Genomic DNA, 14533 nt, shown 5'->3' with positions numbered 1-14533 from the left:
TATATAGATTACTATGTTCACCTCTGGCCACATGGAGAGGTATTCTTTCCTGCATTGTTAAATTAAGGAGGGAATATAACCAAGTGAAGTCCTTACCCCATCACAAAACAAAAGATCATACAGGTTAGTGAAAGGGAAAAATCTCGAGTTAAATTTACTGGAAGATAGCAAACATGTCTACTATCTTCCTAGATAGATCCAGCTTCATAAATCTGGTTAGGTAACTATATATCAACATACAAATATCACATTTTATCAATTCCAAGATGCACAGGTTTAAAAGTAATGACTGAGGTCAGAATACATTTCACAATCTATGGCATTTTACAATCTCTGTTTACATGGAGACACTCCTGGTGCAGTTGTAAATTACTGTGTGAACCTGGTGGTTATTCCTGGAGCCATATGGGAGCTCCTCAACTTTTCAGCTTTTCAACCATTTGAGAGCACTTGATGTGGGAGTATGCATGTATTTGCATCAAGACTATTGTCTGAAAGCTTTCAGTAACACTTTCTGGTAAGATCAGGAAAGCTCTAGCATCAAACTTGCAGAGTAGCTATCAGCTGTTTGGAAAACATTTCATGAAACAATAGTAAACAGTTTTTAAATAAATGTTGTATCACCAACATTCTTTAGAACACAGTGTGAAGATATATGGAAAGATAGATGTGACACTGGTGAAGGACTATGAATGTTAAGAAGTTTTAGAATTTCTTACCCATTTTATTTATCTTACATTTTCCTTTGTAGTTGCAAACTATACTGTATGATTTTTTAAATTATTTTAAACTCTATACCATTTTCACAAAAGAAATAATATTTATAAGTAATAGAAAAATAGCAGCTAACTAATTGGCAGAATTTTTAAAACTTCTTATTTGTTCCTTAAATAATAGTATGTTCATTTAATGAATTAATGTTTTTATCATTCAGATGACATCAGAAAAAGATTTTCTCTAAACACTGCAGTAAACAAGAAGAAGGACAATAGAATTTTATGCACCATTTGAAGATACAGAAACTGAGGGAAAAGACAACATCATGGGGTCATTAAAATATTCTAAACAGAGTAAAAAGAAAAAATATTTTCCTGAAGAAGCAGAGGAAAAAAATAATAGTGACAAGAATTACTACAGAAAACAAATAAAAATTTTGGAAATCATCTTTTTTTTTTAGTTTCAATACAATTAAAAAATAACCCTAAGAGAGGAGAAGTAAAATGTGTCATAGGAATCTAATACAAGTACAACTTGAGATGGAAAGAAACAAAGTCAACTAAGGAAAGCTTTTGAGGAAACTATATTATAGAATGATAATCTGCCTGCAAGAACTTCAGAAAATTTAACAGCAAAGTAAAAGACAAATTAGAGAAATTATTCCAGAATTCACAAAAGTAGAAGTGTTTTACTTATTCTCTCCAATGACACTTTTATGGAAATATTCTGTCTCAGAATTTAATGGTGTCTGTGTGTCTACTAGCAATGGATTTAGCTGACCTCTCCCTGTGAATGGATAACAGAGAAGGAATATCTTGGGAAGTTTAGACAGATGCACAAAAACTATACATAAACTCCCAACTAATGGTTATAGACCTTTTGATTCAAAGGAAGCAGGATTGAGGATTAGAAATACAGACTGAATCTGAGGGTCAGAATCTGAGTCCTTGCACCAAGGCATAAGATAAGTCAGCTCAACATTAAGACATTTGAGTTACCCAAGCCAATTATTTACTCGTTTTGCTTCAGGCAGTTAAGAAGTGTGTGTGTGTGTCTGTGTGTGTGTGTGTGTGAGAGAGAGAGAGAGAGAGAGAGGGAGCGAGAAACTGAGATACTGTTTCTAAAAGAAAAATAATAAAGCTGGTAAATAATCCCCAAATAAGAATAATCGTCCAATGGAGAGAAAAATACAAGAGATTGTTCTAGATCTCCAATGCCACTTTCCTCTCAGAAGTAGGTTGTAAATTTGCTGGTCAATACTGCCCTAGTTAAAAATACATAATGTTAATCATTTATTACATTAGCCTGATATTAACTACAGTATCCTTGAATGATACTGGTAAATACATCTTTGCTTTATTTTTATTGAGTAGGCTGGACTAAGAAAGTCCTGACCATATTCTACACCAGGAAACAAGGTACACAACATTACACAAAAAATAATGGCACAAAAGTTCTACTCTTTAATCATGGGTGGTAGATGAAAGTGTTTGGATTTTACTAATATCTGTGATTCTCTGTCTTTTGCATCTCAGTCCCTGAACTATGGACTTTACACACTTTACTTATTACTGAAAAACTCCTACAAAACATTTTAATGATGAGAAAATGTCAGAAGGCTTAAGTCATTTATCCAAAGTCCCAACAGTAGTAATTCAAAACTTGGTTTCTCAGGCTCCTAAGTCTCTCTATTTTTTTTTTCCTACTTCGAGGAACTGTTTTCTTTGAGAAAATATTTTTTAGACTACTTATAATGATGTTCTATACAGTCCTTTGTCACATGAGATTCCCAGATGAATGGACTGTTAATTTAACCAATACATGTCATTCCACACACACATTGCTTTAATATGGATTTGAGTTAATAAATTAAATACCATCCCCAAATGCCTACTGAAGGACTTTCTTCTTGTAATATGGGAAAACTACAATGCCATTTTCCTTTCCTCCTGATAATAGCAGCAGCATAAAATCTCTAATGTCCCTATATATACAATTTCTCTTCTGTCATCTTCATGAAAACAAAACAAAATGAAAGAGTAACATAAAATTGCAGATGCAAATGTTTACCCTATCTGCGTTTGATTTCTGTTAATGGAATATTTTCACTATCACTGTCATTTATCTCAGAATAAGCAACATTCACATTATTATAAAACAATACAGTACAGCATGTGAATTATAAGTTAATAGAAATATTCTGAATATAGATATAAATACTGTACTTATAAGTACTTAAAAAATGAAGAACTCACTTTGACAAAATGTTATAGTTTTACTTATTACATAAAAATGAAATATGCACTACTAATTATTTAGACATTATAAAGTAAAATGCCTTTTAAAAATTTTATTTTATATTAGAGTATAGTTGATTAACAATGTTGTGTTAGTTTCAAGTGCACCACAAAGTGCTTATTTTACACATATATATGTATCTATTCTTTTTAAAATTATTTTCCCATTTAGGTTATTACAGAATATTGAGTAGGGTTCCCTGTGCTATACAGTAGGTCCCTGTTGGTTATCTATTTTAAATATAGCAGTGTGTACATGTCAGTCCCCAACTCCCAATATAACCCTCTCCTCCGCCCTTCTCCCCTGGTAACCATAAGATCGTTATCTAAGTCTGTGAGTCTGTGTCTGTTTTGTAAAGAAGTTCATTTTTATCTCTTTTGTTTTTTTAGGTCCCACACATAAGTAATATCATATGATATATGTCTTTACCTGTCTGACTTATTTCAATTTGGATGATAATCTCCAGGTTCATCCATGTTGCTACCAATGGCATTATTTCATACTTCTTATTTAAAAATTTTTTTAATGTCAATGGAAAGTTTATTAATATATGTTATATAAGCTACATCCACATATATGTCATATCATATGACAAGCCATCTTTTTTTATACAAAATTCCATGCTCAGACATATGTCAATTCATGGAGCAGAGGATGAATATATCAAAAATGAATTTTGTGAAAAGTTATTTTCTGAGACAAGTAAATTGTTAAATTACTTAAATAAATATGTAAAGTAAACATAATTACAGATCTGTTTGCCTCTCACAGTAAGCATTGGAATAATAGATTTGTTATCATAATTAATGGTTTTACACTATATTAAGTTGAATATTTTCCATGATTACATTTAAGTTAAAAAACATAGATAGATAAACTATATTTATAACTTTTGGAGCTAAGTGGCACAGTAAACAAGATCAGAAAAGTAACATATTTCCATACTTGTAAAAGAAAACTTTTGTTCTTTAGATACCATGTTAAGATGGTAAATTGAAATGAGTATACTGCTTGCATAAAAGTTTATTGAAGAGACTGTCTTTCCTTCATCATATAGTCTTGCATCTTTTGGCATACATTAATTGACCATAGGTGTGTGGGTTTATTTCTGAGCTTTCTATCTTTTTCCATTGATCTATATTTCTGTTTTTGTGCCAGTACCATACGGTTTTGATGACTGTAGATTTGTAGTATAAGCTGAAGTTAGGGAGCCTGATTACTCCATCTCCATTTTTCTCTCTCAAGATGGCTTTCGCTACTGAGAGTCTTTTGTGTCTCCTAAAAATTTTAAGATTTTTTTGTTTTAGTTCTGTGAAAAATGCCATTGGTAATTTGATCGAGATTGCATTGAATCTGTAGATTGCCTTGGGTAGTATAGTTATTTTCACAATATTTATTCTTCCACTCCAAGAACATGGGATATCTTTACTTATGTTTGTGTCATCTTCAATTTCCTTCATCAGCATCTTACAGTTTTTGGAGTACAGGTCTTTTGTCTTCTTAGGTAGGTTTATTCCTAGGTATTTTATTCTTTTGATGTGATGGTAAATGGGATTGTTTCTTTAATTTCTCGTTCTGATATTCCACTGTTAAGTGTATAGAAATGCAACAGATTTCTGTGTATTAACTTTGTATCCTGCAACTTTACCAAATTCATTGATGAGATATAGTAGTTTTCTGGTACCATCTTTAGGAAATTCTATGTATAGTATCATGTCATCTGCAAACAGTGACACTTTTACTTCTTTTCCAATTTGGATTCTTTTTATTTCTTTTTCTTCTCTGATTGCTAAATGAAAATAAACATGTTTAATCACCATACATGATTTTAAATTATTTTTATTTATCAACTAGATGTTCATGTGTTTCAGTAGAAATAGTAGAAATTGGAAATTTAGATGTCACAACTCACATCCTGAATAAGTAATATACTGAAGATCTGTCTAAACAACACCAAAGTTATATTTTATTGTACAAAAGAAAAGAGATAAGCATTGTCTTAATGGCAAAACCAATATAGCTTCACAAGACATTTTTTAAAGCTTCTCTTTATTATGTGTTCCATAGCTATGGAAAATTGGTCATGTTACTTTACTTCTCTAAGCTGCAAATACATTGATTAAATGGGGAAAAACATATACTTGTCAAGGTTGTTATAAGAAGTACATCCTATAACATATGTAAGGGATTAGTGTAGCATCCACATATATCAAGTTGCAAAGCCAAAATTCAACCCCAGATCATCTGACTTCAAAGTCCATTATAAAACTTCTCATTTGATTAAATGTGTCACCAAAGCTGCTCTGTTTCTTCTTTGCTGAGATTCTCTCTTGAACTAGTTATATAATAGAAAGAATGCAAATGTAGCAAATATGACTTAAAAGGTTTGATTGCTCCAAGGCATAAATGGCAAGAGTTGAAGTACAGATTTCTCAATAATCCAAGGAACCTGACTTTTGAAAACTGTAGCAACTGAAAGTATAGATTTGACTGGGCCCTTGCACTGTGGATTCTGGGGAGGAAAGTGAAGAACTCTAGAACCCAGAATAAAAGTGAAACTTATGCCTTATTCCTTATCCAAATCTAGTCTTGGAGGAAGCACACTAGAACTTATAAAGAAGCAATAGAGAAGGTAGTACAGACACTTTAGGTAGGAAAACTAGAGTTCCTTAGCAAATTTATGGTGCCTACAGTTGAATTCTTTCTGTATCAATTTGACGATAATTTTATTGCATTTTACCAGCTACCAGATAATTTCTTTTTGAAGAAAAAATAGGTATTCTGACAGAATATTTTGAACTACATGAAAAGTGAATAATATATGCATAAAATAACCAAAAGAATGAGACTTTCAAGTCTAACTCAGTTTTTCAACCAGGTGTGGTATGCCCTCTCTTGACTTCATCCACTAACAGTATTTTGTTTTCAAGACACTGGTCTTGCTCTCAATTTTATTATAACTATCTATACTTTCATTTTCCCCCCAAAATGCAAAGTTTTTTGAAAGTGGAAAATATTTATTCTTTTATTTATGTATTTATACATTCAAAAAGTGTTTGTTTGGGAATTGCCATACGTGAAGCACAAAAACATACAGAGATTGTAAAGACTATCAAATCTATACAAACTCACTGATCTTATAAATGAATGAGTTAATTTTACAAAAACAGAGAAGGTGGACCAAAGAAAAAATATCTTCATCTGAAACACTAAGGAGATATACGTCATAAATTGAAGCATTTTAGCAATGTTTCCAAGGGACTAGAAATCAATTTCTTTTTTAATAAATGGAAAAAAGTCACAGAAGTAACTCATCTTCAGTTTTCACCTCTTCATAGAAAATGATCCTGTTCATATAGTTTCTCAAATAGTTCAAAGTAGCAGTTTCTCATCTAATCTAATGTGTCATACCTACATATTAAAGTATTGAAGTCCACATTGTTGGTTTTTTTTTTTTGTTTTTTTTTTTGTGGCATGTGGGCCTCTCACTGTTGTGGCCTCTCCCGTTGCAGAGCAGAGGCTCCGGATGCACAGGCTCAGTAGCAATGGCTCACGGGCCCAGCTGCTCCACGGCATGTGGGGTCTTCCCGGACCGGGGCACGAACCCGTGTCCCCTGCATCAGCAGGCGGACTCTCAACCACTGTGCCACCAGGGAAGCCCGCATATTTTTTATCTTACTCATTTTATTAAGGCATTTTTTCCTTAAGAACCCACTCATGGATAGCAGCCCACAGAATAGGTAAATGTAATTCAACTATATAAAATACAAAAACATATTCTGAAGAGAAATGCCAAATAATATAAAAGTGACATAAAGTAATCTATAGCTACCATGCTTTCCCTTTCTTTCATATTTGATGAACATATTTCTGAATTCAGCCACACCTGTGTTTTCTTTTTTACTGAAATTATAACATTTTCTAATATACTATGCCATTTGTTGCTAAATGAAACTAGCTTGGGGACTATGCATGCAGCCAGTTTTTTATTAAATCTATTGTGGTAGAACTGAATGAAAGGTTTTATTATCAATCTGTTTAATTTCAAGATAGAATATAGTGGAAACCAATATTAGACAATGCACAGTTGCTAAATATTCTTTAAAAAATAGACTAATTCATTAAGAAAGCCTCCCTCCAATAGTTGTCTTAAGTCATTGACATTAAGTAATTGTCTAATTACTTCTCAAGGAGCAAATCTTACCTAGCTCTGCTGCTTTTGGCAATTATATAATGAGATCCTAACATAGTCCTAAGCTTGAATCAATTTGGGTATGCATATAAAATGTTGTACAATAAATTGATTAGAGGAAACATGGCTACACAAAGAGAAAAATGATAGCAACATTTGAAGCTTGGCAAAAACTTCTGGTAACCAGCAAGCTGTTTTAACAGGATCAGAATGGGAAACGTACCAAAAAGTGCTCATTGAAAGATAATAAAATTTTTTTAATCTTTTGCATTAAAAGATATTACAATATAACTAAAACTGTATATAGCACTGTATATGCATTATCTATGAAAGATAAGACTTCATTTGTGTTTTAATAAACAGGATTTCTGGGCATAAAAATATTCTCTTTAAAAAGTACAAAATGCAGTAGGCTGAATTATTGTGAATTATTCTCAAGAGTTGCATATATCTTATAAACACAGTTTCTTTAGTTTTGAATTTCTGTCATCTCAGATATTGAAATTTCAGAGTAAAATGTATAGAAAGACTAAAGTGGTGACTACAGGTCGTTTATTAATTGCACTGAACAATTGTGACAATCAAATGCAATGAGCAGCTACTTCTAGATCAAGTTTCAATGAGTTTTAAATAATAGTCTAATGCAGAAGTCTTTCTCATTGTATGTCTTCCTGCCAAAAGAATCAACCTAAAACTAATTGTTCACTTTAGCACTCTCCTGGGATAGGCATTTTTCTGCTATTTTCATTTGCACAGATGGCAATTCAATATAGTCATTTAAAGCTGCATACTTAAGTCCATTCTCTACGTCTGTGTCTCTTTTTTTTTTTTTAATTTTTACTGGGATATAATTGCTTTACAATGGTGTGTTAGTTTCTGCTTTCTAATAAAGTGAATCAGCTATGCATATACATATATACCCATACCTCCTCCCTCTTGCATCTCCCTCCCATACTCCCTCTCCCACTCCTCTAGGTGGTCACAAAGCACCGGGGAGCGGGAAGGTAAGCTGGGACGAAGTGAGAGAGTACCATTGACACATATACACTACCAAATGTAAAATAGATAGCTAGTGGGAAGCAGCTACATCACACGGGGAGATCAGCTGGATGCTTTGTGACCACCTAGAGGAGTGGGATAGGGAGGGTGGGAGGGAGGCTGAAGAGGGAGGGGATATTGGGATATATGTATACATATAGCTGATTCACTTGTTATACAGCAGAAACTAACACAACGTAAAGCAATTATAATCCAATAAAGCTGTTAATAAAGAAAAAATAAATAAATAAATTTTTAAGTTAAAAAATGCATACTTATATATACTTAAGTGTATATATACTAATACATGCATACATACAAGTGTATTACATATGTACAGTTGACTCTTGAACAACATGGGTTTTGAACTTCACTACTCTACTTATACACAGATATTTTTCAATAGTATATATTATAGTACTATACGGTCTGTGGTAGGTAGAATCTGCAGATGCAGAGGAACCACAGATAGGGAGGACCAACTATAAGTTATACGCGGATTAACCCCGATGTTATTCAAGGTTCAACTACATTATATATGTATTTAATTGGAGATATACATCTATATATATAGATAATAAATATAAATATATAAGTAGATAGACTTAGATACATTTGGATATATATATATCCATGTATATATATATATATATATACCCCCTGTCAATAAGCTGTTGGGAGAGAAAACCAAGAAAGAAGATTTTGCATAGAAGAAAGGAATCAATAATTTGATTGCAGTGTTTATTAAATTTCATTTTAATACCTATAGTATTTACATTGAGGACACCAAGCAATGTCACCATCAATAAATCTTGTTCTTCTTAAGATTTATCTAGATAAGTGAATGTAGGAGTCACAATGCACTTTAATTCTTATCTCCCTAGCAACATTAATCTCCATACTTAAATGCCATTTTCTTTTTGGTAGCCCAATGATTACTAAGAATAAAAATGGTGCTGTGTTAGAGATGTGCTTGACAATAAGAAGTAAAATATAAAGAGCAACTCACTGCAGGGAGATCGGATCAAGATGGCGGAGGAGTAGGATATGGAGCTCACCTTCTTCTCACAAATACATAAAAAATACATCTACATGTGGAATAACTCTCACAGAACATCTACTGAACACCGGCAGAAGACCTCTGACTTCCAAAAGGGCAAGAAAATCTCCACATAACTGGGTAGGGCAAAAGAAAAAAAAAAAAAAAAGAGAGAGAGAGAGAGAAGTGAATCTGGAAGGGACCTGTGCCCCTGGGAAGGAGCTGTGAAGGAGGAAATGTTTCAGCATACTGGGAAGTCCCCACACTGGTGGGGACAGAAAGGGAGCTTCAGAGCCTCGGAAGAGCATGCAGCAACAGGTGTGCAGAGGGCAAAGCAGAGAGAGACCTGCACAGAGGGTCATAGCCTACGAGCACTCCTCAGACTGAGATTTAGCAGAAACTAACACAGCATTGTAAAGCAATTATATTCCAATAAAAATTAATTAAAAAATAGAATATTGGTGTCTGTGGCATGGATTTCTTATACAGAAGAGCAAATGGAAGACAATGGATGACTTCTCTGAGGACAATGTTTTCCAAAGTTTATTCTTTGTTATGTGGGACTTTTATAAGCTTTTAGTGAGTTTATCAAAGACTATCTCAATATCTTTAATATGTTTATGCTTCTCATATCTTAAATTGGGGGTATTAAATTACATTGGCCCAGGGACACTTATTTTCCCCCAAGCAACTTGGGTCCATACATAAAGAAAATTATATTGTAATGATGATAATAACAGTACAATTTATTAGACATCTGCTCTCTTACTAACTTTCTGCTAAGGACTTATGTAATTTCATTGAATGTTACCCTTAAAATAGTTCCATATAGTAGGCATGTAATATCTCTATTTAATAGTGAGAAACTGAAGCTTAAATAAAATTAAATGCACACAGTTATTGGCAAAAAAGTAAAAAGTAACTCCTTGAAGACATTCTCAACAAGCATGAGTTTCCTTATGGTTTTGTTCTGCAAAATTTATCACCTTTATTTTATCTGCTAATTCTTAAAGACCTAACCTTCACAAGACATTGCACAAAATGACACATATGTAAAGATCATAAATTAAGAGCAAAATTAATTAGAACTAGCAATACTCATTGGACAGATGGTCTCTGAAACATATGTTAAAATGATGGTGCAAAAAAAATTTGTAACTCCTGAAATTATTTTCATGGGTCAGTTTTAAAATAATTCTCATATAAATAGTATTAATAATGGAAAAATGTGAAAAAAGAAGTACGACTTAACGGTTCTTAACAGAAGTAAAACTGAAAATTCTGTAAAAATATATAAGGCTTAGAATGATATAAGCCTTTTATATTTTTCAAAGCTATGTGTCTCACTCTGCTCAGGAAAAATCCAGACTCTCATATATGTCTAATTAATCTATTAGACAAGCATTTAGAGTGTGGATACTATATGCCACACCTGAAGAATACCTGCTGCAGCCTACATTTTCTGGATAAGGTAGAGGGCAACATGCACAGTGGTTAAAAGTCTAAGCCTGGAATCAAACACACCCAGGTTTGATTTTCATTTCACCACTTGCTAGCTGTGTGATCCTGGGCACATTACCGTGCTTAACATTCCATTCCTTGGTTTAAATTCTGTGAAGCAGGTAATAATAGTGTCTACTGAGTCACATAAGAGGATCTCAATAAATATTTTCTGTTATTTTAAGTATTAAATATAATAATGACTGTACATTTATTATCCAATAGAGAGAGAATAGTAAATAAAAGCTATAGGGACAGCCCTGTTCTTCTTGGTTTCAATTTTGTACAGTAGAAAAATCTAGAGTAAGCTTGGCACAAAACTGTAATAAAACATAATTTGGACTTCTGAGAAGAAAAACGAAGTGAAGAAGAGAAGCAGAGAGAGGGCAAAGTTGTCAAGAGAATATGGAATGACTTTCATTTAACAGATTTGCAGAGTGAAAAAAGGTCACATGTTCTATAAATTCTTTCAGAAGGTATAGAAGGAGATTGGACATAGGATGATTGTAAATATCTATAGAAAATTTAAATATGCATAAATATTGTTGATACTGATAGCACATTTGAACAGGAAGTTTCATGTATATAACCAAAGTCATTTCAAGGGTACTTCCCCTCTTTACCAACATCAAATCAACTTAATCCAATATGCTGTACAACTTTTTAATCTGTCCCTTTCTCATCATTCTTTCTTCAGACCTCATTAACTATCATCTGAACCATATAATTATTCTCTTTAATGATCTCTGGCCTACAATCCTACCCAACTCCAAGCCACCCTCCACAAATAAATCCTTATCACCTATAGAATAAGACTCTGAAGGAAACAAAAATGGTTCATCTTTTAGCCACTTATGATACACAGTCCATAATTGCATTACAACATGGCACAGCAGAAAAAATACCAAAATGATTACTATACCAAATCAAGTTTGCCATTTACCAAAATGTACCAATCTTGCCATTTACCAAGCTTGCCATATACCCAAATCAACTGGGTGATTTTGGAGAAAGGACTCTGCCATTGTGAGGCTCTTTCTACTCAACAAAATCTGAATAATTCTGCCTTTGAAAGATTAATGTAATGATTTAAACAACCTATATAAATTACTCAGCATAATACATCTTTTTATTAAGGTCTCAATCAACTATGAGCATGAAGTTTATCCCCTGAAACTTCAACCCCATCCTTTCCTAAGCTAATCCTGACAATGACTGGAAGCATATTAGAAACTCTTAACTAAAGCATTGGTTCTGTATTGGGTTTGCATTCCAAACACTAGTATTATAGTAGTGTCCCTGAACACCCACATGCTCACTAAGTTTTCACCTCCTTCGTAAACCAAAAGGTAGTTGTCAAGTCCATAGTCCTTGTCTTATAAACCACTTGTTTGGCTAAGGACTTTATAAGTTAGTCATTGCCAGCCCCTACCTCTCACAACTTTACCACATTCCCCAGTTAAGAACATGGACCTTAAGCTCAGTTCCTAATATGTTGGAGGTGATCTGCTTTATAAAGGACAAAGTCTCTTAACTGAGGTAGTAGAGTGCTATACTGGTAAATGTTTAAGAATTGGCTATTTGGGGAAGAGAGTGGGAAGCAGGGAGACAGAGAAAGATTTGTAGTGGTTGCCAATTTCCATACTGTAAATACTCCCACTATGGTTAAAAGCTAAAAATATACCTCAGTGAACATGGAGTTAAGAAGAGATGCTCATAATGAGCTTTTGCAAGTCAGCTCTGTCATTGGGCCTAACTACATTTGGGACAGCAAGCATGGAAACTCCTACCAGGAAACACCATCCTAACCAGAGCTGCAGTCTAGTATCAAGTCCAGATTACACCTGAGCTATCTATCTCCCTTTAAGTGATTTCTTGGATTTGTAGTCTTCTGTTTAATTATTAACTCTCTTTTCTTAACGACTTTTCTTCATCTCTACTGCTTCCCATCCTGCTGAATGAAGAGGTATAGCAGGCACTATGGCCATATCTTCACGGATTATAGCAGTAGGAGAATGTAAGACATGTAGTAATTCTCATTCCAACTGAGATTTAAATTCTTAAGACATAATCAAAATTGTAGAAATTTATTTTGACTAATTAAATGGCCTTTTTAACAGAAGAGTAAACCAATGTAAAATTAAACTTACTAATTAATTATTTTCCCCATATTGCATACATTATACAGAATTAGGTTATTAGATTGTGTTTATTTATTTTCTTTTTCTTTTTTTAAAATCATTATTGGAGTATAATTGCTTTACAATGTTGTGTTAGTTTATGCTGTACAACAAACTGAATCAGCTGTGTGTATACATATATCCCCATAGCCCCTCCCTCTTGAGCCTCCCTAACACACTCCATATCCCACCCCTCTAGGTGGTCACAAATCACCAAGCTGATCTCCCTGTGCTATGGAGTTGCTTCCCACTAGCTATCTATTTTACATTTGGTAGTATATATATGTCAATGTTACTCTCTCACTTTGTCCCAACTTACCCTTCTGTCTCCCCGTGTCCTCAAGTCTATTCTCTGCATCTGCGTCTTTATTCCTTTCCTGCCCCTACGTTCATCAGAACAATTTAATTTTTTTTAATTCCATATATATGTGTTAGCACATGGTATTTCTGTTTCTCTTTCTGACTTACTTCACTCAGTATGACAGAATCTAGGTCCATCCACCTCACTACTTTTTATGTCTGAGTAATATTCCATTGTATATATGTGCCACATCTTTATCCATTCATCTGTCAGTGGACACTTAGGTTGCTTCCATGTCCTGGCTATTGTAAATAGTGCTGCAATGAACATTGTGGTACATGACTCTTTTTGAATTACGGTTTTCTCAGGTTATACGCTCAGTAGTGGGATTGCTAGGTCATCTGGTAGTTCTACTTTTAGTTTTGTAAGGAACCTCCATACTGTTCTCCGTAGTAGCTGTATCAATTTACATCCCACCACCAGTGCAAGACGGTTCCTTTTTCTCCACACTCTCTCCAGCATTTATTGTTTGTAGATTTTTTGATGATGGTCATTCTGACTGGTGTGAGGTGATACCTCATTGTAGTTTTGATTTGCATTTTTCTAATGATTAGTGATGTTGAGCATCCTTTCATGTGTTTGTTGTCAATCTGTATGTCTTCTTTGGAGAAATGTCTATTTAGGTCTTCTGCCCATTTTTGGATTGGGTTGTTTGCTTTTTTGATATTGAGCGGCATGTGCTCCTTATATATTTTGGAGATTAAACCTTTCTCAGTTGCTTCATTTACAAATATTTTCTCTCATTCTGAGGGTTTTCTTTTCTTCTTGTTTATGGTTTCCTTTACTGGGCAAAGCTTTTAAGTTTCATTAGGTCCCATTTGTTTATATTTGATTTATTTCCATTTCTCTAAGAGGTGGGACAAAAAGGATCTTGCTGTGAATTATGGCAGAGTGTTCTGCCTATGTTTTCCTCTAAGAGTTTTATAGGGTCTAGCCTTACCTTTAGGTCTTTAAACCATTTGGAGTTTATTTTTGTATACGGTATTAGGGAGTGTTCTAATTTCACTCTTTTACATGTAGCTGTCCAGTTTTCCCAGCACAATTTATTGAAGAAGCTGTCTTTTCTCCATTGTATATTCTTGCCTGCTTTATCAAAAATAAGGTGACCATATGTGCATGGGTTTATCTCTGGGCTTTGTATCCTGTTCCATTGATCTCTATTTCTGTGCCAGTACCATGTCTTGATTACTGTATCGCTGCAGTATAGT

The sequence above is a fragment of the Physeter macrocephalus genome, chromosome 15 (genome assembly GCF_002837175.3).
Source record: "Physeter macrocephalus isolate SW-GA chromosome 15, ASM283717v5, whole genome shotgun sequence".
Classification (NCBI taxonomy): Eukaryota; Metazoa; Chordata; class Mammalia; order Artiodactyla; family Physeteridae; genus Physeter; species Physeter macrocephalus.
The sequence above is the reverse complement of the archived record's forward strand: the minus strand, read 5'-3'. Positions refer to the sequence as shown.